Source organism: Rhinoderma darwinii, chromosome 3 (assembly GCF_050947455.1).
Source record: "Rhinoderma darwinii isolate aRhiDar2 chromosome 3, aRhiDar2.hap1, whole genome shotgun sequence".
In the NCBI taxonomy this organism is placed as follows: Eukaryota; Metazoa; Chordata; class Amphibia; order Anura; family Rhinodermatidae; genus Rhinoderma; species Rhinoderma darwinii.
This window is the reverse complement of record NC_134689.1, coordinates 430,202,721-430,226,557: the sequence shown is the minus strand read 5'-3', so window position 1 is coordinate 430,226,557 and position 23,837 is coordinate 430,202,721.

Genomic DNA, 23,837 nt, shown 5'->3' with positions numbered 1-23,837 from the left:
TTTGGCCCTTTGGTTCCAAAATACTTTTTGCCTGGTGCTACTGGAGTATAAAAACTCTGTACCAGGTAATCCTTAAGGTTCTTAGCCCGTCGGTATGTTACTGAGGGGAATCGTGGTAGAATCTTATTAAGTATTGGATCAGCTTTTAACCCCTTCCCGACATTTGCCGTAAATGTACTTCATGGAAAGCATTGACTTCCCGCATCTTGCCGTACATTTACGCCGAATGTTTGGGACCGGCTCAGAAGCTGAGCCGGTGCCATCATCACCGGATCTCAGCTGTATCTTACAGCTGACATCCGGCTGTAACGGCGGGGACCGAAATTAGCTTCGATCCCCGCCATTAACCCCTTAAGTGCAGCGCTCAAACGCGATCGCTGCACTTAAGGTGTTTGCAGCTCATCGGAACCCCAGTAATGAAATTGCCGGGGTTCCGGTGGCTGCAATGGCAACTGGAGGCCTAATACTGGCCTCCCGGTCTGCCTAGCACCGAAGCCGGTCAAGATCCGCCCGGCGGCGGAGCCTGATCGGCTTCCGTAGCTGCCGGCAAGATGGCGCCGGGTCAGGAGCTGGAGATGGCGCCGGGTCAGCAGTGGAAGTCAGCTGTACTGTACAGCTGACATCCACCTGTAACGGCAGGAACCGGAGCTAGCTCCGATCCCTGCAATTAACCCCTTCGATGCAGCAATCGAAAGCGATTGCTTCATCGTAGCGGTTACTAGCAGATCGCCAGCCCTAACAGGCAATCAGGACTGGCGACTGCTGTTATGGCAACAGGAGACACAATGGTCTCCTGCTCTGCCATTATGGAAGCCGATTTAGGCCCCGCCGGGGGGCGAAGCCTAATCGGCTTGCTGTCAGTGAATGACTGACAGATCTAATACATTGCACTAAATAGGTAGTGCAATGTATTAGAAAAAAAAAATCTGACCGTTGGACCTTCAAGTCCCCTAGTGGGACTTGAGAAAAAGTGTAAAAAAAGTGTAAAAAAAAGTACAAATAATAAAAGTTTGAAAACAATAAAAGTTTCAAGTAATCAAATAAAACACAATCCCCCTTTTACTCTTATCAAGTCCTTTATTATTGAAAAAAAAAAAAAACCATATGTATTTGGTATCGCCGCGACCGTAACGACCTGAGGTATCAAAATATTATATTATTTATTGCACGCGGTGAACAGCGTAAAAAATCAACGTAAAAAACGTTACCAGAGTTTCTGTTTTTTAGTCACTTTGCCCTACAAATGTTAGAATAAAAAGTGATCAAAAAGTCGCACGTATCCAAAAATGGTACCTATAAAAACTATAGCTCGTCCCACAAAAAACAAGCCCTCATACACCTCCGTCGACAAAAAAATTAAAAAGTTATGGTTCTCACAACTTGGCGACAGAAAAAATACATTCTTTTTACAAAAGTAATTTTATTGTGCAAAAAGTTGTAAAACATAAAAAAGTGCTATAAATTAGATATCGCCGGAATCGGACTGACCCACAGAATAAAGTTAACATGTCATTTATAACGCATGGTGAACGCTGTATAAAAAAAACGAAAAAAGCTGTGCCAGAATTGCGTTTTTTTTGTTTACCTGGCATCCCAAAAAATAGGATAAAAGGTGATCAAAAAGTTGCATGTACCCCAAAATGGTACCAATAATAACTACAGCTCGTCCCGCAACAAACCAGCCCTCATACCGCTACGTCTATGAAAAATAAAATTAGTTATGGCTCCAATAAGTCAGGAAATAAAAAAATATGCAGTTGTGCCCGAGGGGAACATTTCTTCTGTTTGAAGAGGCGATTTATCAAGGACCTAAAATTAGGGAACCAGGAAAGGAAGGGCCCAAACATATCTGCTGGAAGCGACGGTGCCCGTATTATACCAGGACAACACTTCCTAGCGAAATTCCCCAAACTACAAAGGCGTGGAGTGTGGATCAAAAGGGGGATAATAAAGGACGCCATATATCAGTGCGACACCGGCTTGTGCAGAAAGGATTGATTCACAGCGTAACACACATCTATGGATCATTTTATTGTTTTTTTTTTACCCCATTATTATACCACCTGACTATGCCCCTTATATACTCCGCCCGGCTTACATATGCCTTACATTATAAACGGAAACACCAGTAAGACTCCAAACAAAACTACTACCAAGCAAAATCCACGCTCCAAAAGCCAAATGGCATTTCCTCCCATCTGAACCCTACAGCGTCCCCAAACAGCAGTTTCCTTCCACATATATGGCACCGTCATACCCGGGAGAACCCTTTTAGCAATTTTTGTGGTGTGTGTCTCCAGTGGCATAAGCTGGGCACGACATATTTGCCACTGAATGGCATATCTAGGGAAAAATATAAATTTTTAATTTGCACCATCCACAGCGCATTCATTTATGGAAAAGACCTGTGGGGTGAAAATGCTCACTACACCCCTTAACAAATGCCTTGAGGGGTGCAGTTTCCATAATAGGGTCACTTCCCAGGGGTTTATTTTTATTATTTCACATCTGAGCCTCTGCAGTTGTGAACCAATACTTTGTAAATCGCCAAATTAGGCCTCAATTACGCTTTCACTCCTGAGCCTGGTCGACTGTCCAGGCAAGAGATTAGGGCCACATGTAGGGTGTTTCTAAAACCAGGAAACCCAGCATAATAATTAGAGAGCTGTCTTGATATGGTGGCACAAGCTGGGCACCACATATTGTCCACATATCTGTGGAAAAAATCCCATTTTCACTCTGCAACATCGAGTTCACACTAATTTCTACAAAACACCTGCAGGGTTAACATGCACACTACACCCCTAGGTAAATGCATTGAGGGGTGTAGTTTCCAAAATTGGGTCACTTCTGGGGGGTTTCCACTGTTTTGGGCCCCAGAAGCCAATCCAGCAACATCTGCACTCCAAATGGCGGTCCTTCCCTTCTGAGCCCTGCCGTGTGCCCAAACAGCAGTTTATGACCACATATGGGGTATTGCCGTACTCGGGAGAAATTGATTTACAAATGTTGGGTTCTTTTTTTTTCCTTTATTTGTTGCGAAAATGAAAAAATTTGCTACGTCTTATTGAAGAAAAAGGATTGTTTTTATTTTCACTGCCCAATTCTAATAAATTCTATGAAACATCTGTGGGGTCAAAATTCTCACTACGCCCCTAGATGAATTCCTCAAGAGGTGTAGTTTCCTAAATGGTGTCACTTTTTGGGCGTTTTCATTGTTTTTTCCCCTCAGGGGCTTTGCAAATGTGACATGGCCGCCACAAACCATTCCTGCTCAATGTGATCTCCAAAAGCCAAATAGCGCTCTTTCCCTTCTAAGCCAAGCCGTGTCTCCAAACAGCCGTTTATTACCACATGTGGGGCATTGTTTTACTTGGGAAAAATTGCTTTACAAATTTTGTGGTGCTTTTTCTCCTTCAGTCCTTGTGGAAATGAGTAAAAATAAGCGAAACCTACATTTTCTTTGAAAAAATGTTGATTTTTATTTTCAGGGCCTACTTCCAATAATTTCTGCAAAAAAACTGTGGGGTCAAATCGCTCACTATACCCCTAGATAATTTCCTCAATGGGTGTAGTCTCCAAAATGGGGTCACTTGTGGGGGGTTTCCACTGTTTTGTCTCCTCAGGGACTTCGTAAATGTGACATGGCCTCCGCAAACCATTCCTGCTAAATGTGAACTCCAAAAGCCAAATGGCACTCCATTCCTTCGAAGCCCTGCCGTATGTCCAAACAGCCGTTTATTACCACATTTGGGGTATTGTTTTACTCGGGATAGATTGGTTTACAAATTTTACGGTGCTTTTTCTCCTTCAGTCCTTGTGGAAATGAGAAAAAATTAGCTAAACCTACATTTTCTTTGAAAAAATTTAGATTGTCATTTTCAGGGCCTACTTCCAATAATTTATGCAAAAAACCTGTTGGGTCAAAACGCTCACTATACCCCTAGATAATTTCCTCAATGGGTGTAGTTTCCAAAATAGGGTCACTTGTGGGGAGTTTCCACTGTTTTGTCCCCTCAGGGGATTTGTAAATGTGACATGGCCTCCGCAAACCATTCCTGCTAAACTTGAGCTCCAAAAGCCAAATAGCGCTCTTTCCCTTCTCAGCCCTGCCGTGTCTCCAAAAAACCGTTTATTACCAAATGTGGGGTATTGTTTTACTCGGGAGAAATTGCTTTACAAATTTTACGGTGCTTTTTCTCCTTTAGTCCTTGTGGAAATGAGAAGAAAAATCGCTAAACCTACATTTTCTTTGAAAAAATGTTGATTTTAATTTTCACGTCCTACTTCCAATAATTTCTGTAAAAAACCTGTGCGGTCAAAATGCTCACTGTACCCCTAGATAATTTCCTTGAGGTGTGTAGTTTCCCAGATGGGGTCACTTTTGGGGGATTTTGACTGTTTTGGCACCGCAAGAGCCCTTCAAACCTGACATGGTGCCTAAAATATATTCTAACAAAAATAAGGCCCCAAAATCCACTAGGTGCTGGTTTGCTTCTGAGGCCGGTGCTTCATTCCAGTAGCACGCTAGGGCCACATGTGGGATATTTCCTAAGGGTATGTTCACACGGCCAAATTTCAGACGTATACGAGGCGTATTATGCCTCGTTTTACGTCTGAAAATATGGCTACAATACGTCGGCAAACATCTGCCCATTCATTTGAATGGGTTTGCCGACGTAGTGTGCAGACGACCTGTTATTTACGAGTCGTCGTTTGACAGCTGTCAAACGACGACCCGTAAATTTACTGCCTCGGCAAAGAAGTGCAGGGCACTTCTTTGCCACGTAATTTGAGCCGTTCTTCATTTAAATCAATGAAGCACGGCTCAAGGTTTACGAGCGTCTCAGACGCCTCGCAAATTACGAGGAGGAGCTTTTACGTGTGAAACGAGGCAGCTGTTAACAGTCTGTCTTTTCACACGTAACTGCCTCTCAGCGTGTGAACATACCCTAAAACTGCAGAAACTGGGCAACAAATATTGAGTTGCATTTCTCTGGTAAAACCTTCTGTGTTATAAAAAAAATTCTACAAAAAATTTATTTAAATTTCACCTCTACTTTGCTTTAATTCCTGTGACATGTGTAAAGGGTTAAGACATTTTCTAAATGCTGTTTTGAATACTTTGAGGGGTGAAGATTTTAAAATGGGGTGACTTTTTGGGGGTTTCTAATATATAAGGCCCTCAAAGCCACTTCACAACTGAACTGGCCCCTGTAAAAATGGCCTTTTGAAATTTTCTTGAAAATGTGAGAAATTGCTGCTAAAGTTCTAAGCCTTGTGATGTCATAGAAAAATAAAAGGATGTTCAAAAAACAATGCCAATCTAAAGTAGACATATGGGGGATGTTAATTAGCAACAATTTTGTGTGTTATAACTGCCTGTCTTACAAGCAGATACATTTAAATTGAGAAAAATTCTAATTTTTGCAATTTTTCGCTAAATTTTGTTGTTTTTCACAATTAAATACTGAACATATCGAGCAAATTTTGCCAGTAACTTAAAGTCCAATGTGTCACGAGAAAACAGTCTCAGAATCGCTTGGATAGGTGAAAGCATTCCGGAGTTATTACCACATAAAGTGACACATGTCAGATTTGAAAAATGAGGCTCGGTCAGGAATGTCAAAAGTGGCTAAAGAGGAAAGGGGTTAATATTGGCCAATATCTGTTCAACTGGTATTTCATTTCATCCCAGCGAGAATGATATGAAGTAATGAACCTTACCTCGTTACTTTTAGTTGTTTTCACAGCTGGTTTTAGGAGTATATTTCTTTCAGCATTTTCTGTTCGCTTTTTGGCCTTCCTGATACATCGTCTACTATATGCTTCATGTCCTTGTGATAAAATTTACGTGGGACTAACCACACGCGAACTTCGGGTTCGAGTTCGGGAGCATGTACGCGATATTGAGGCTGCAAAAGAAATTTGTGATGTGGACAAAGTGGATAAATTGAAAACTATTCCCCGCCACTTTAAGCTACATCACAACTGCAACTCCAGACTACTGCAAGTAAAAGGAATAGACCATATAGAAATGAACATGAGAGGGGGAGATCTAATGAAAAAATTACTAAGACTCGAGAGCAAATGGATATGGACGTTGGGGACTATGCAGCCCAGGGGATTAAATGAATCCCACGGTTATGCCTCTTTTCTCTGACTATTAGTATGTGCTGTGGCATTTCGTAACTGGATAAAGTATTATTCCAATATGATGCCATGATTTTAATTTATGTTTTTTCTCTTCCTATTGTTTTAGTTACAGATGATGTGAACTAGCTTGATATGTAGGACATTGTTCTGCACTGCAACAAAAAATATTCATACCATAACACCTGATGGATCTACATAAGATACTAATAAGACGTTCTTCGTTTTTCGTGCTCTTCTACTCTCTATATGCAAATGAGTATCGCTAGCAGGATATGTATTCTTATAAATATATACAGCTATATACATACGATTACGTGTATAACATGTACACATACACATACACGAAGTCACAAGGCACAATTTGAATAGTAATACACTAACACAGAATATTTCGATTGTATTTATTTATCACATATAAATATTATTGTATTTCGTTTGTGACTACAAACTGATTTTATTATACAGATATTGTTTCACTGTATGCACCAACTGTAGAATATATTATTGTATCTACACATAAGCTTATATTTATTTATTGTACAAATATTTTTCACTCCTTTAGTTTTTGGGTTTTTTTTTTGTTTTTTTTTCACGTATAATTTTTATTACAGAAATAATCTTTTTCGTTTGCTGTATATATATTCTTCACCTGTTGTGTATATATAAATATATATGTATCTCTTTACTTATTTGTAATGAATATTTTATTATTTTTCATATATATTTTTTATTATTTACACGTGATTATATACATTTTCTTGTGTATATTGTATTGTGTACATGTGTTTAACCCCTTCCCTCTTTGGCCGCTTTTGACCTTCCTGACAGAGCCTCATTTTTCAAATCTGACATGTTTCACTTTATATGGTAATAACTCCGGAATGCTTTTACCTATCCAAGTGATTCTGAGACTGTTTTCTCGTGACACATTGGACTTTATGTTACTGGCAAAATTTGCCCGATACATTCAGTATTTAATTGTGAAAAACACCAAAATTTAGCGAAAAATTGCAAAAATTAGCATTTTTCTCAATTTAAATGTATCTTCTTGTAAGACAGGCAGTTATACCACACAAAAATGTTGCTAACTAACATCCCCCATATGTCTACTTTAGATTGGCATCGTTTTTTGAACATCATTTTATTTTTCTAGGACGTTACAAGGCTTAGAACTTTAGCAGCAATTTCTCACATTTTCAAGAAAATTTCAAAATGCTATTTTTACAGGGGGCAGTTCAGTTGTGAAGTGGGTTTGAGGTCCTTAGATATTAGAAACCCCCAATAAGTCACCCCATTTTAAAAAATGCACCCCTCAAAGTATTCAAAACAGCATTTAGAAAGTTTCTTAACCCTTTAGACATTGCGCAGGAATTAAGGCAAAGTAGAGGTGAAATTTACAAAGTTCATTATTTTTTTCCAGAAATTCATTTTGAATCCATTTTTTTTGTACCACAGAAGGTTTTACCAGAGAAATGCAACTCAATATTTATTGCCCAGGTTCTGCTGTTTTAGGAAATATCCCACATGTGGCTCTAGTGTGCTACTGGACTGAAGCACCGGCCTCAGAAGCAAAGGAGCACCTAGTGGATTTTGGGTCTCCTTTTTATTAGAATATATTTTAGGCACCATGTCAGCTTTGAACAGGTCTTGTGGAACTAAAACAGTGGAAACCCCCCAAAAGTGACCCCATTTGGGAAACTACACCCCTCGAGGAATTTATATAGGGGTGTAGCAAGCATTTTGACCGGCCAGTTTTTTTGCAAAAATGTTTGGAACTAGGCCATGAAAATGAAAATCTAAATTTTTTCAAATAAAATGTAGGTTTAGCTAATTTTTTTTCATTTCCAAAAGAACTAAAGTAGAAAAAGCACCACAACATTTGTAGAGCAATTTCTCCCGAGTAAAACAATACCCCACATGTCGTAATAAACGGTTATTTGGACACACAGCAGGGCTTAGAATGGAAAGAGCGCCATTTGGCTCTTGGAGCTCAAATTTAGCAGGAATGGTTTGCGGAGGCCATATCGCATTTGCAAAGCCCCCTAGGGGACAAAACAGTGGAAATCCCCAACAAGTGACCCCATTTTGGAAACTATACCCCTCGAGGAATTTATCTAGGGGTGTAGCAAGCATTTTGACCGGCCAGTTTTTTTGCAAAAATTTTTGGAACTAGGCCATGAAAATGAAAATCTACATTTTTTCAAATAAAATGTAGGTTTAGCTAATTTTTTTTCATTTCCACAAGGACTAAAGGAGAAAAAGCACCATAAAATTTGTAAAGAAATTTCTCCCGAGTAAAACAATACCCCACATGTAGTAATAAAAGGCTGTTTGGACACACGGCAGGGCTGAGAAGGGAAAGAGCGCCATTTGGCTTTTGGAACTCAAATTTAGCAGGAATGGTTTGCGGAGGCCATGTCACATTTACAAAGCCCCTGAGGGGACAAAACAGTGGAAAACCCCAACAAGTGACCCCATTTTGGAAACTACACCCCATGAGGAAATTATCTAGGAGTACAGTGAGCAGTTTGACCCCACAGGTGTTTTACAGAACTTATTGGAAGTAGGCCATAAAAATGAAAATCTACATTTTTTGAAATAAAATGTAGGTTTAGTTTTTTTTTTTCATTTTCACAAGGACTGAAGGAGAAAAAGCACCATAAAATTAGTAAAGCAACTTCTCCCGAGTAAAACAATACCCCACATGTGGTCATAAACGGCTGTTTGGACACACGGTAGGGCTCAGAATGGAACTAGCACCATTTGGATTTTGGATAGTGTCTGGGCGCCATGTCACATTTGCTGAGCCCCTGTAGTACTAGTACAGTGGAAACACCCCAAAATTGACTCCATTTGGGAAACTGCACCCCCTGAGGAATCATCTAGGGGTATAGTGAAAATTTTGATCCCAAAGGTTTTTTGCTGAATTAATTAGAATTAAGCCATGAAAATGAAAAATATTTTTTTTTTCCAACAAGATGTCGTTTTAGATCAACATTTTTCATTTTTACAAGGAATAGAGAAGAAAAAGCACCCCAACATTTGTAAAGTAATTTCTCCCGAGTACGGTAACACCCCATATGTGGTTATAATCGGCTGTTTACGTATATGGGAGCATTCAGAAGAAAAGGAGCGGTATTTATCTTTGGAGCGTAGATTTTGCTGGAATGGTTTGCAGACAGCATGTTGCATTTGCAAAACCCCTGATGTACCAAACAAAAGTGACCCCGTTTTAGAAACTACACCCCTAAAGGCATTTATCAAGGGATGTAGTGAGAATTTAGACTCCACAGGTGTTTTTCAGAAATGAATACGCAGTGGATGGTGCAAAGTGAAAATTTCAATTTTTCCACTGATCTGCCCATTCACCGCACAAGATGTTGTGCCCCTAGAGAATCTTACCCCATAAATTGTTAAGCGGGTTCTCCCGGGTATGGTAATGCCTTACTTGTGGCCATAAATTGCTGTTTGGGCACACTGTAGGGCTAAGAAGGGAAAGACCGCCATTTTGAGCATGGATTTTGCTTGGTAGTTTTGTTTGAGTTTTGCTGGTATTCAGTTTATAATGTGGTGGCATATGTAATCTGTGCGGAGTACATCAGGGGTATATGTAATCAGTGCGGAGTACATCAGGGTATAATAAGAGGGTATAATAATGGGGTAAATAATACAATTATCCATAGATGTGTGGTACGATGTGAAGCGATCAGTTATGCACAGGCCGGTGTCACACTCATAAACGGTTTTCTTTCTTATGCCCCTTTTGTAACGCTCTGCACCTTTTGGGGACTTTTTCTCCTTCCTAGTTTGGGAAATATTACTGGGAAAGTTTTGCGCTGGTATAATACGGGCGCCCTCGCTTCCAGCGGATGTGCTATGTCCCTTCCCTTTCCTAGTTCCTAAATACTAGGGCCCTGAAACTGAAGGAATGTTCCCCTCCGGCCTGCGCATTGAGATGTTTTTTCATCACCGCATTACTAGTGCCGTAACTTTTTTGTTTTTCAGTTGATTGAGCGGTGTGCGGGCTTGTTTTTTGCGAGACGGGCTGTAGATTTTATTGGTACCATTTTAGAACACATACGACTTTTTGATCACTTTTTATTTCATTTTTTGGTAAAGGAAATTACCAAAAACAAGCAATTCTGGAATCGTTTTTTATTGTTTTTTTTATCGGCATCCACAGTGCGCCCTAAATTACATGTTAGCTTTATTCTGCGGGTCGATACGATTATGGTGATACCAAATTTATATAGTTTTTTTATGTATTGCGGCTTTTGCACAACAAAATCACTTTTTTTATAAAATCATTTGTTTTCTGTGTCGCCATATTCTAAGACACATAACGTTATTATTTTTGCGTGCACAAAGCGGTGTCAGGGATTATTTTTTGCGGGACGGATTGCCGTTTTTATTAGTACTATTTTGGAGTAAATGTGACTTTTTGATCACTTTTTATAGCATTTTTTGGAAGGAGATGTGACCTAAAAACAAAGATTCTGGCGTTGTTTTTCATGTTTTTTTTTTACGGCGTTCACCGTGCGGGATAAATTACATAATAGTTTTGTAGTTTGGGTCGTTACGGACGCGGCGATACCAATTATGTATAGTTTTTTTAATTTTTACGTTTTTTCCCATAATAAAAGACTTACTATGGGAAAAAAGTCAGTTTAGCTTTATTTTTATTTGAAATGTGTGTGTTTTTATTGTTTTACCACATTTTTATTCACTTTTTTTTACTTTTCTGACTTGTCCCACTAGGGGACATGAGGGCCTGATGCCCCGATCGCTATTCTAATACACTGCACTACATACGTAGTGCAGTGTATTAGCGCTGTCAGTTATTCGCTGACAGCAAGCCTATGAGGACACGCCGAAGGCGGGTCCTCATCGGCTCCCGTACAAGGCAAACTCGAACGCCATTTTCTGGCGTCCGATTGCCACAGCAACCCAGCGATTGCATCACTGGGTTGCCGATCGGGTGAAAACCTATCAGATGCTGCGCTCTATTGAGCGCAGCATCTGAGGGGTTAATCTGCCGGATCGGAGAGTAGCTCCGGTCCTGGCAGTTACAGGAGGGTGCCAGCTGTATAATACAGCTGTCACCCCGCGGTGATGGTGCCGGCTCTGCTTCTGAGCCCGCACAATCACTGCGCCGTACATGTACGGCGCTTTGCGGGAAGCACCTCCCGACAGCGCCGTACATGTACGGCGCATGTCGGGAAGGGGTTAAACAAGTTCATCTGTGTATTTGAAAGATAGGATTTCTGTAGTAATTTGATACTATCATGTATGGGATCATTTTTATGTATCATGTCAAAAGATATAAATATTAACATTAATGTTATAGAACTAATATACCTTACAACAATTTTTGATGATACCATCCCTGTAGCAACATACATGTTCCATTTGCAGGTGCTAATCACTATCTAGTACGTTCCTTACCCTCTAACATAGACATGTAGAGAAGTCTTAATTTTTAAAGTACGAATCTGTGTCAAGTGCGCATGCGCAGGCGTCCATGACATCTCACTATGAGTCGGCGTCTATAAAATGCACACGTGATGGTGATGCGTTGCGATGATGTAATCACGCACGCACTCCACGTGTCAAATGACGCCCACATCATGTGATGAGATGCCCTGGATAATCGCGGTCATGACGCCGGAAAATGACGGAGATACTCTCAGGTAATATCCTGCAGCTGAGCACAACAGTTCCCAATTGGGTAGTGGATAGGATAAATAGGAAGTAGAGACTAGTAAGTGCCACCCCCTGTAATGGCAGGGGGTAGGGAGACGGACAAGTGAGCCCTAATCTACCCGCCACTCTGTCCCTGCCTACTTGCAACGACCCGCCCTAGGCGACGGGGTACAACTGGGCGGCGGTCCCTGCGCTCAGTAAGTGCACGACAAACACGACAAACATACAAGGAACACAAGCAAGGAAAAGGGGCCGTTGCCCACGGCAACACCGTGAGCAACCAGAGTGGTGAACGAGCCGAGTCAAGCCAGGAGTGTGCGAGGTACAAAACGAAAAGCAGAAGAGTAGTCGGTAAGCCAGGGTCTGTATGGAGCAGGATCAAAAATAGCAGGAGCTGTAGCTGGGCCAGGAAACCACAAGGAGGGAAACACAAGCAATAACAAGCACCGAGGGACAGGAAGTGCAGGCTTAAATAGACCGAGGGCGGGAGCTAGCTGAGTCTGGCCAGGTTACGATAGGCTCTCCCACTCCTAAGCCTGCCAGCCTGAATGGTGGAAGCATGAGTCAGTCTCAGGGATGTATTCTCAGGTGCTGACTGATTAGTTCTGGGAGTTAACCCCGCTGTGCCTGGCAGATCCTTTACAGTACCCCCCCTTTTATGAGGGGCCACCGGACCCTTTCTAAGTGGACCTGGCTTACTGGGGAAACGCAGGTGGAACCTCCTGACCAATACCCCAGCGTGAATATCCCGGGCGGGTACCCAAGTCCTCTCCTCAGGCCCGTATCCTCTCCAATGGACCAGGTACTGGAGGGAGCCTTGGACCATCTTGCTGTCCACAATCCTGGCCACCTCGAATTCCACCCCCTCCGGGGTGAGGATGGGAACAGGAGGTCTCCTCGAGGGAGCCAAGGACGGGGAGCAGCGTTTGAGGAGGGAGGCATGAAACACGTCGTGTATCCGAAAAGACGGGGGTAACTCCAGCCGGAAGGAGACAGGATTGAGGACCTCAATGACCTTATACGGCCCAATAAACCGGGGAGCAAACTTCTTGGACGGAACCATGAGACGCAAGTTCCTAGACGACAACCACACCAGATCCCCGACCATAAACAGGGGGTTAGCAGAATGTTTTTTATCAGCCTGAGTTTTTTGTACGCTCTGGGACACCTCTAGGTTTTTCTGAACCTGGGCCCAGACTGTGCACAGTTCCCGATGAACGACCTCTACCTCAGGATTGTTGGAAATACCAGGTGAAACGGAGGAGAACCGTGGATTAAACCCAAAATTACAAAAAAAAGGAGAGACCCCTGACGAGTTACTGACCTGGTTATTAAGGGAAAATTCGGCGAGGGGAATGAAAGAGACCCAATCAAATTGACAGTCAGAGACAAAACACCTTAAGTATTGTTCTAGAGATTGATTAGTCCTCTCCGTTTGGCCATTGGTTTCAGGATGGAAGGCAGAGGAGAAGGACAGATCAATCCCCAAATTCATACAGAAGGCTCTCCAAAACAATGAAACAAATTGTACCCCTCTGTCCGAAACAATATTGACAGGGACCCCATGGAGACGCAGGATGTGTTTGACAAACAAGGTAGCCAAAGTTTTGGCGTTGGGTAGTTTCTTGAGGGGCACAAAGTGGCACATATTACTGAAGCGGTCCACCACCACCCACACCACCGACTTGCCTTGGGATGGAGGCAAATCGGTGATAAAATCCATGGAGATATGTGTCCAAGGTCTCTGGGGAATGGGCAACGAACGCAGTAAGCCCGCTGGTCAGGACCTGGGAGTCTTGGACCTAGCACAAACCTCACAAGCGGCGACGTAAGCCTTAACGTCTTTAGGCAACCCAGGCCACCAATAATTTCTGGTAATGAGGTGTTTGGTACCCAGGATGCCTGGATGGCCAGATAGTGCGGAGTCATGATTTTCCCTAAGTACCCTTAGCCGGAATTGCAGGGGAACAAACAGCTTGTTCTCAGGAAGGTTCCCGGGAGCTGCACCTTGATCAGCAGCAATTTCAGAGACTAAATCAGAATCGATCGAGGAAATGATTATACCTGGAGGCAAAATACAAGCAGGATCTTCCTCCGAAGGAGGGCTGGCCATGAAGCTACGCGACAGTGCATCAGCCTTAATATTTTTAGACCCAGCCCTATAGGTAACCAAAAAATTGAATCTGGTAAAAAATAACGCCCATCGAGCTTGTCTCGGGTTTAGCCTCCGGGCAGATTCTAGGAAAACCAGATTCTTGTGGTCGGTAAGGACCGTTACCTGGTGCCTAGCCCCCTCCAGGAAGTGGCGCCACTCTTCAAATGCCCATTTAATGGCTAAGAGTTTGCGGTTGCCAATATCATAGTTACTTTCAGTTGGCGAAAACTTCCTGGAGAAGTAGGCACAGGGGCGGAGATGGGTGAGGGAGCTGGTACCCTGGGACAAGACAGCCCCCACTCCCACCTCAGATGCGTCAACTTCCACGATAAATGGCTCCATTTGGTTGGGCTGAACCAGCACCGGGGCCGAGACAAAGCACTTCTTAAGGACCTCAAAAGCCTGGACAGCCTCAGGAGGCCAGTGGAGGAGATCAGCACCTTTGCGAGTGAGGTCCGTAAGGGGCTTAGCGATGACCGAGAAGTTAGCAATAAATCTCCTGTAATAATTAGCGAACCCCAAAAAACACTGTAACGCCTTCAGGGAGGCAGGTTGGACCCATTCCGCCACAGCCTGAACCTTGGCAGGGTCCATGCGGAATTCATGAGGAGTGAGGATTTGACCCAAAAATGGAATCTCCTGTACCCCAAACACAAATTTTTCGGTTTTGGCAAACAGTTTATTTTCCCGAAGGACCTGGAGCACCTTCCTGACATGCTCCACGTGGGAGGACCAGTCCTTGGAAAACACCAGTATGTCATCAAGGTACACTACCAGAAAAATCCCCAGGTAATTTCTCAAAATCTCATTTATGAAATTCAGGAAGACCGCCTGGGCATTACACAACCCAAAGGGCATGACGAGGTATTCGAAATGGCCTTCGGGCGTGTTAAACGCAGTCTTCCACTCATCCCCCTCTTTGATGCGAATAAGGTTATACGCCCCCCGTAGATCCAATTTAGAAAACCATTGGGCCCCCTGAACCTGATTAAAGAGATCAGGAATCAAAGGAAGGGGATACTGGTTCCTTACCGTGACCTTATTCAGGCCACGGTAGTCAATGCATGGCCTAAGACCACCATCCTTCTTCCCCACGAAGAAGAAGCCAGCACCTACCGGAGAAGAAGAGGGACGAATGTAACCCTTGGCCAGGGATTCCTGGATATACACTCTCATAGCTTCACGTTCGGGACAAGAAAGATTAAATATCCTACCCTTAGGAAGCTTAGCTCCTGGTACCAATTCGATAGCGCAATCGTATTCTCTATGAGGAGGTAACACTTCGGAGGCCTCCCTAGAGAAAACATCAGCGAAGTCCTGAACAAACTCGGGTAGCGTATTCGCCTCCTTAGGGGGAGAAATAGAATTAACAGAAAAACATGACGTACAACATTCATTACCCCATTTGGTTAGCTCCCCAGTATTCCAGTCAAACGTAGGATTATGCAACTGCAACCAGGGAAGACCTAAAACCAAATCGGACGATAATCCCTGCATCAACAGTACAGAGCACTGCTCCAAATGCATGGAGCCAACAAGGAGTTCAAAAACAGGGGTATGCTGTGTAAAATAACCATTAGCAAGAGGAGTGGCGTCGATACCCACTACCGGGACAGGTTTAGGCAAACCAATAAGAGGCATAGCAAGGGACATAGCAAATTCCACAGACATGATATTAGTAGAGGACCCTGAATCCACGAAGGCACTGCCGGTAGCAGACCTACCACCAAAAGAGACCTGAAAGGGAAGCAAGATCTTAGTACGTTTCATATTTACTGGAAATACCTGTGCGCCCAAGTGACCTCCCCGATGATCACTTAGACGCGGAAGTTCTCTGGCTGCAACCTTACGCTTAGGACAGTTGTTCACTTGATGCTTGTCATCCCCACAGTAGAAGCAGAGACCATTCTTCCTGCGGAATTCTCTACGTTGTTGGGGGGACACGGAGGCCCCGAGTTGCATAGGTATCTCTGAATCTTTCGGGGAGGAACGAAGCAACGGAGCTTCGGGAGGCATCATGGGGGAGTCGGAGGAGAAAACACATAAACGTTCACGTTGTCGTTCCCTGAGACGTCGGTCAAGTCGTATCGCTAAAGCCATAACCTGGTCTAGGGAGTCAGAAGAGGGATAGCTAACTAGCAGGTCTTTCAGGGCATTCGACAGACCCAACCTAAACTGGCACCTTAAGGCAGGGTCATTCCACCGAGAAGCTACGCACCACTTCCGAAAGTCAGAGCAATACTCCTCAACAGGTCTCTTACCCTGACTTAAGGTCACCAGCTGACTCTCGGCAAAGGCAGTCCTGTCAGTCTCGTCATAAATAAGTCCGAGAGCAGAAAAGAAACAATCAACGGAGGAAAGTTCAGGGGCGTCAGGAGCCAAGGAGAAGGCCCACTCTTGGGGCCCTTCCTGGAGCCGGGACATAATTATACCCACCCGCTGGCTCTCAGAACCTGAGGAATGAGGCTTTAAACGAAAGTAAAGCCTACAACTCTCCCGAAAGGAGAGAAAAGCCCTCCGGTCCCCTGAGAACCGGTCGGGCAACTTGAGGTGGGGTTCAAGAGGTGCGGTGAGGGGAACTACCAGGGTAGCATCAGGCTGGTTGACCCTCTGAGCCAGGGCCTGGACCTGTAGGGAGAGACCCTGCATTTGCTGAGCCAGGGTCTCACGGGGATCCATAGTGGTGTCAGGGACCAGGGGTAGACTAGGTATGGGCTTGTTATTATGTAATGGCAGGGGGTAGGGAGACGGACAAGTGAGCCCTAATCTACCCGCCACTCTGTCCCTGCCTACTTGCAACGACCCGCCCTAGGCGACGGGGTACAACTGGGCGGCGGTCCCTGCGCTCAGTAAGTGCACGACAAACACGACAAACATACAAGGAACACAAGCAAGGAAAAGGGGCCGTTGCCCACGGCAACACCGTGAGCAACCAGAGTGGTGAACGAGCCGAGTCAAGCCAGGAGTGTGCGAGGTACAAAACGAAAAGCAGAAGAGAAGTCGGTAAGCCAGGGTCTGTATGGAGCAGGATCAAAAATAGCAGGAGCTGTAGCTGGGCCAGGAAACCACAAGGAGGGAAACACAAGCAATAACAAGCACCGAGGGACAGGAAGTGCAGGCTTAAATAGACCGAGGGCGGGAGCTAGCTGAGTCTGGCCAGGTTACGATAGGCTCTCCCACTCCTAAGCCTGCCAGCCTGAATGGTGGAAGCAGGAGTCAGTCTCAGGGATGTATTCTCAGGTGCTGACTGATTAGTTCTGGGAGTTAACCCCGCTGTGCCTGGCAGATCCTTTACACCCCCAGACGAAGGCGGAAGCCGAAACGCGCGTCGGGGCAGGTCCCCATAGATTGATACTGATAATAGTACATTTCTCATACCTTTAGAATCAGACACATCTATGGTTCAAGTAATTATGTTGCACTATGCACTTTCTTTATGATACTGCACACCAATGAATATATTGATACGTAACGGTTATGTGAAATCTTATGAGTAATCATCTCATGTTTTGGCGGTCTTTTTGTCTGTCATCTGTGGTGTTTCATTTTTAAAATAGTTCATGTGATAATAACTTTTTAGACTTTGTCAAATAAAGTACATGTTTTATATTTTGACTTAAAGACTCCATGCATTCTTCTTTTTTGGAACTATACAGCAGGTAGAGCAAAGAAACCAGCCCAGGACGTGCTGCTTCAAAACAGCGCTAAGCGTGATCCGTCCTGGACTGGCCTGAATGTAATTGCAGAGAGTGACACCGCAAATGATACTGGCTGCCGGGTAGAGATATGGGGCAGTGCAGTGCAGACTACTATTTCCACTGCACTGATTGGCAGTAAGAATAATTCTTTAAATATTTTCCATACTTCAAACAGCACTTTAAGGCTATGTTCACACTGAGTTTTTTGCAGGAGGAAAATTCTGCCTCAAAATTCTGTTTGGGATTTTGAGGCAAATTTTGTCCTTCCTGCACGTCGTTTGCCGCGATTTTCACCGCGTTTTTCGCTCGGGGCCAATGAGTGCTACGGGCAAAAAACTCCGCAAAATACGCTTTCACTGCCTCCCATTGATGTCAATAGGAGGTCAGAGGCATAAACACGCGAAGATAGGGCATGTCCCTTCTTTCTCAGGAGGCATTTTCGGCCGGTATTTGACGAGTTTCGCGTAGCGGTTTCCGCGCCCAAAAACTCGTCAAAATACTCCATGTGAACAGGGCCTAACAAATAAACATCAAATGCTTTCCTATTTAAAAAATGTATATATTGCGTGTTTGATGTGTAAAGCTAGGAATGAGAAAACGCTGATAGTTTTGGGGGGGGGGCGCCTTTTTATAGTTCGCCTCAGGCGGCAGACAGGCTAGGTTCACCCCTGTGTGTCTATGTATAATACATATAATGTATCATGTGCCAGGGCTGTAGCAACACAGCCCTGGTCATGAATACGGTTGTAAACAAAGCAGGAGAATTAGCATTGCCCTGCTTTGTTTGGAAACCATGGAGACAGGGGATAGTTATCCCCTGTCTCCATTTCAAGTCTCCGGCGCGCACGTATGGTCTCGTGCGGGCGCTCATGAGTCGGCTGGTGATACATTATCATGCCGACCCATGCTAGCCGGGGGCGAGCGCCACACATTCCCGCTGCGAGCATACCGGCAGGGTTAAATAGCCCTGCGTCTGTACGCTCAGAAGCTGAAGCTAGCTGGAGCTAGCTGAAGATGACCTCACCACCAGCTGGGACCTACCTGCCTGCCTCTCCACCACCACGAACCGGCTCACCTCTCCTGTCCTGTGTCTCTCCTCCAACGACCTGCTGCTGTCTCCTGCTATGGCTCCTGCTTCTGCCTCTGCTTCACCAATGAGTCACGCTAAGTATCAAGTGTAGCAATAGCTACACTTAACCCTGTCTCTCCCTGTCTCCTCCTGCTGTAATCCTTGCTTCCCTGAGTTAACCCCTTGCTCTCCCTGAGTACTGTCCCTACTCTCCCTGAGTACTGTCAAGTTAACCCTTGAGTCCCTGTGTTAACCCTTATTGCCCCTGAAGTTCCCTGAGTTAACCCCTTGCTCCCCCTGAGTACTGTCCCTACTCTCCCTGAGTTAACCCTTGCTGTCCCTGAGTAAACCCTTGCTGTCCCAGAGTCCCTGAGTTAACCCTTGCTGTCCCAGAGTCCCTGAGTTAACCCTTGCTGTCCCAAAGTCCCTGAGTTAACCCTTGCTTCCCTGAGTAACCCAGTGTTCCCTAGGTTAACCCTTGATTCCCTGAGTAACCCTTGGTGTAAGTTAACCCCTTGCAGTCCCTGAGTTAACCCATTGCTGAACCCTGTTTACCTTTGCTGCCCCAAGTACCCTGCAGTGACCCTTGACCTGCACATCCCCAGGTACACAGTAACCCATTCCCCTTGTTCCTCCTTATCCCGTATTAACCCTTAGTGTATAGGGAAAGTTATATTAGGAGGGAGTGGGACAGAGATAGTGAGCGTGTGAGAATTACAAGTAACTTATGTGTATTGTGTTGTAACGTAACTGTATTCTGTGTATCTTTAGGTAAGTGGGTGGCGGTATAATTAGGATTGTGATACCGTGTTTATACTGTACTGTGATTAGTTACTGTATTTTATATATGAGAGTGATTACTGTATGTTAATAAATATTACCTTTATTTACTATACGGTCTTATTCCCTTGAGTAGCCGCTAAATCAATTAGATTGATGTTCGTATAAGGAAAAGGTAGGGGAACTAGGCATAACCCTAGTGACCCTGATTATAAAGGCGGTAGTAATATTGGGTGCCACTAACCAGTGAATCCCGCTGTCACCCCACCCCCTTTAACATTGGCGAGCCAGCCAGGAGACTATATGTGTATATATATGTATATGTATATATATATATATATATATATATATATATATATATATATATGTAACCCCTTTAACAACAGCTATGGAGGGCATTATACTGTATAGGACAGCTATGTGGGCATTATGCTGTGTAGAGGCCGCTATGGAGGGCATTATACTGTATAGGACAGCTTACATAGTTAGTACGGCTGAAAAAAGACACATGTTCAACCAAGGGACGGGAAAAGGGAGGGAAAAAATTTCTACACATAGGAGCTAATCCTTTTTTGTTCTAGGAAATTATCTAACCCTTTTTTAAAGCCATCTACTGTCCCTGCTGTGACCAGCTCCTGCGGTAGGCTATTCCATAGATTCACAGTTCTCACAGTAAAGAAGGCTTGTCGCCTCTGCAGGTTGAACCTTTTTTTCTCCAGACGGAGGGAGTGCCCCCTTGTTTTTTGAGGCGGTTTTACATGGAACAGGATTTCACCATATTTTTTGTATGTGCCATTAATATATTTATATAAATTAATCATGTCCCCCTTAGTCGTCTTTTTTCAAGACTAAATAGGTTTAATTCTTTTAATCTTTCCTCATAACTTAAATTCTCCATGCCCCTAATTAGCTTTGTTGCTCTTCTTTGTATTTTTTCCAACTCCAGGGCATCCTTTCTATGAACTGGAGCCCAGAACTGAACTGCATATTCTAGATGAGGCCTCACTAATGCTTTGTAAAGTGGCAATATTACATCCCTGTCCCGCGAGTCCATGCCTCTTTTAATACACGACAATATCCTGCTGGCCTTTGAAGCAGCTGATTGACATTGCATGCTGTTATTTAGTTTATGATCTACAAGTACACCCAGATCCTTCTCAGCAAGTGAATCCGCCAGTGTAGCTCCCCTAGGACATATGATGCATGCAGGTTGTTGGTACCCAGATGCATAACTTTACATTTATCTACATTAAACTTCATCTGCCAAGTGGACGCCCAAACACTTAGTTTGTTTAAATCCGCTTGCAATTCACGAACATCTTCCATAGACTGAACTATATTACATAGCTTGGTGTCATCTGCAAAAATAGAAATAGTGCTATTAATCCCATCCTCTATATCATTAATAAATAAGTTGAATAATCGTGGTCCCAGCACTGAACCCTGGGGTACACCACTTATTACCGGGGACCATTCAGAGTAGGAATCATTGACCACAACTCTCTGGATACGGTCCTTGAGCCAATTCTCAATCCAATTACAAACTATACTTTCTAAACCTATAGTCCTTAATTTACCCATTAGGCGTCTATGGGGGATAGTGTCAAATGCCTTTGCAAAGTCCAAAAACACTAAATCCACAGCGGCCCCTCTGTCTAGGCTTCTGCTCACCTCTTCATAAAAACAGATTAGGTTAGTTTGACAACTTCTGTCCTTAGTAAAACCGTGCTGGCTGTCACTTATAATACTATTTATTGTCACATAATCCTGTATATAGTCCCTCAATAGCCCCTCAAACATTTTCCCCACGATGGATGTTAAGCTTACTGGTCTATAATTACCCGGGGAAGCCCTAGAGCCCTTTTTGAAAATAGGCACCATATTTGCCCTGCGCCAGTCCCTTGGCACTATACCAGTCACTAGAGATTCTCTGAATATTATGAAAAGGGGGACAGAAATAACTGAACTAAGCTCTTTAAGAATTCTAGGGTGTAACCCATCTGGTCCCGGGGCCTTGTGCACATTTATTTTATTTAATTTAGCTTGGACCATATCTACATTCATCCAATTCAGTATATCAACTGATATATTAACAGAACTGGCACCGGCTACATCAGCTGCTCTTTCTTCTGTTGTATATACAGAGCTAAAGAACCCATTTAGTAACTCTGCCTTCTCTTGATCCCCTGTGACCAACTCCCCATTACCATTATCTAGGGGTCCTACATGTTCATACCGTGGCTTTTTAGCATTTGTATACTTGAAGAATTTTTTGGGATTTGTTTTACTATCCTTGGCCACATGCCTTTCATTTTGTATTTTTGCTAATTTTATTACATTTTTACAGATTTTATTAAGCTCTTTATATTTTACAAAGGCTGCAGATGTACCCTCAGATTTGTATTTTTTAAATGCCCTTTTTTTGTCATGTATTGCCCCTTTCACAGAAGGTGTAAGCCATGTGGGATTTAATTTTAGTCGTTTATACTTGTTACCTATAGGAATAAATTTTGCACTATAATAACCCAAAAATCTCCCATTTATCATTTGTCCCATTATATGACATTAGTTCTTCCCAGTCTATATCCTGAATTGCAGCCTTCGTCCTGGGGAAATTGGCTTTCTTAAAATTAAATGTTTTTGCCCTCCCAGCCTGTTTTTGTTTTTTACAGTATAGGTAAAATGTAACTATATTGTGATCACTGTTACCGAGGTTTTCACAAACATTGACGTTCCTAACAAGCTCTGCATTATTAGAAATGACCAGATCCAACAGAGCTTCACCTCTAGTCGGGTCTTCCACAAACTGGCCCAGAAAATTTTCCTGCAACAGGTTGAGGAAATGTCTCCCCTTTGCAGTTGAAGCCGAACCATGACACCAATTAATATCCCGTAAATTAAAATCTCCCATTATCACTACAGTACCCGCTTGTGCAGCCCGCTCCATCTGTTTATATAGCTGACCTTGTATCTCCTCAGTTATATTGGGGGGTCTATAGATTACACCAAAAGTAATTTTTTCAGTGTTTACCTCCCTTTCTAGTTCCACCCACAAGGTTTCAACCTCCTCACAATCTTCACCCACTATTGTCTCTTTCACACTCGCCTTCATATCATTTCTCACATACAGACATACACCACCGCCTTTCCTATTTGTCCTGTCTTTCCGAAAAAGTGTAAAACCCTGTAGATTTACAGCCCAGTCATGTGAAGAGTCCAGCCATGTTTCAGCAACACCAACTATATCTATATTTTCTTCCAGTACCAAGGCCTCCAGCTCCCCCATTTTGCTTGCTAGACTTCTGGCATTTGTGAACATACACTTTAACTTGCCTTTCAGTTTTTCACTTTTATTATCAGAAATGTGATTTGACATTATTTGGGCATTTTTATTTACACTGCTGTTTTGTAACAAAAGGATCTCCTTATCTTGTTGCCTAGTTCTCACCCCACATTCTGTTTCTCCCCCCACCAATATAGTCTGACCCCTTTCTAACCTGGCTACCCCTTTTTTTTCTACATTGACCTCCCTCCTCAGCCCTAGTTTAAATACTCCACCACCCCAGCTAGAATTCTCTCCCCCAGCACAGCGGACCCCCTTCCATGTAGGTGCAAATCATCTGCAGAATACAGTTTGTACCCCAATGAAAAGTCAGCCCAGTGCTCTAGGAACCCAAATCCTTCTACTCTACACCAAGACTTAAGCCATGCATTTAACTCCTTGAGTTCCCGCTGTCTTTCCTGTGATGCGCATGGCACAGGCAGTATTTCTGAGAATACAACCTTGGAGGTCCTTCCCTTCAGCTTGTAGCCTAGTTCTTTAAAATTATTCTTAAGGCTCCTCCACCTACCATTTATTCTGTCGTTGGTACCGACATGGACCACAACAGCTGGATCATCACCAGCCCCTCCCAGCAATTTGTCCACCCGTTCCACCACATGCCGAACCCTGGCACCAGGGAGACAGCAAACCATTAGGTTGAGGTGGTCTTGGCGACAAATTATTCTATCCGTCTTCCTGATTATAGAATCCCCTACGACTATCAATTGCCTTGGCTTACCTGCATTGCCATCCCGCCGACTACTAGCTGGACTGTTCTCCTGGCTGTTAGGGAGATCAGTATCCACTAGGGCTGCCATTTCTGAGACTGACACCCTCGCATCATCACCCAACTTGGCAATTTTGCTTGGAATGTCATAAACCGGATCGGCCTTCCTTTTCTTTGACCCCTTTCTACTGCCCCTAAATACATTAACCCAGCTACTTGCCTGATCC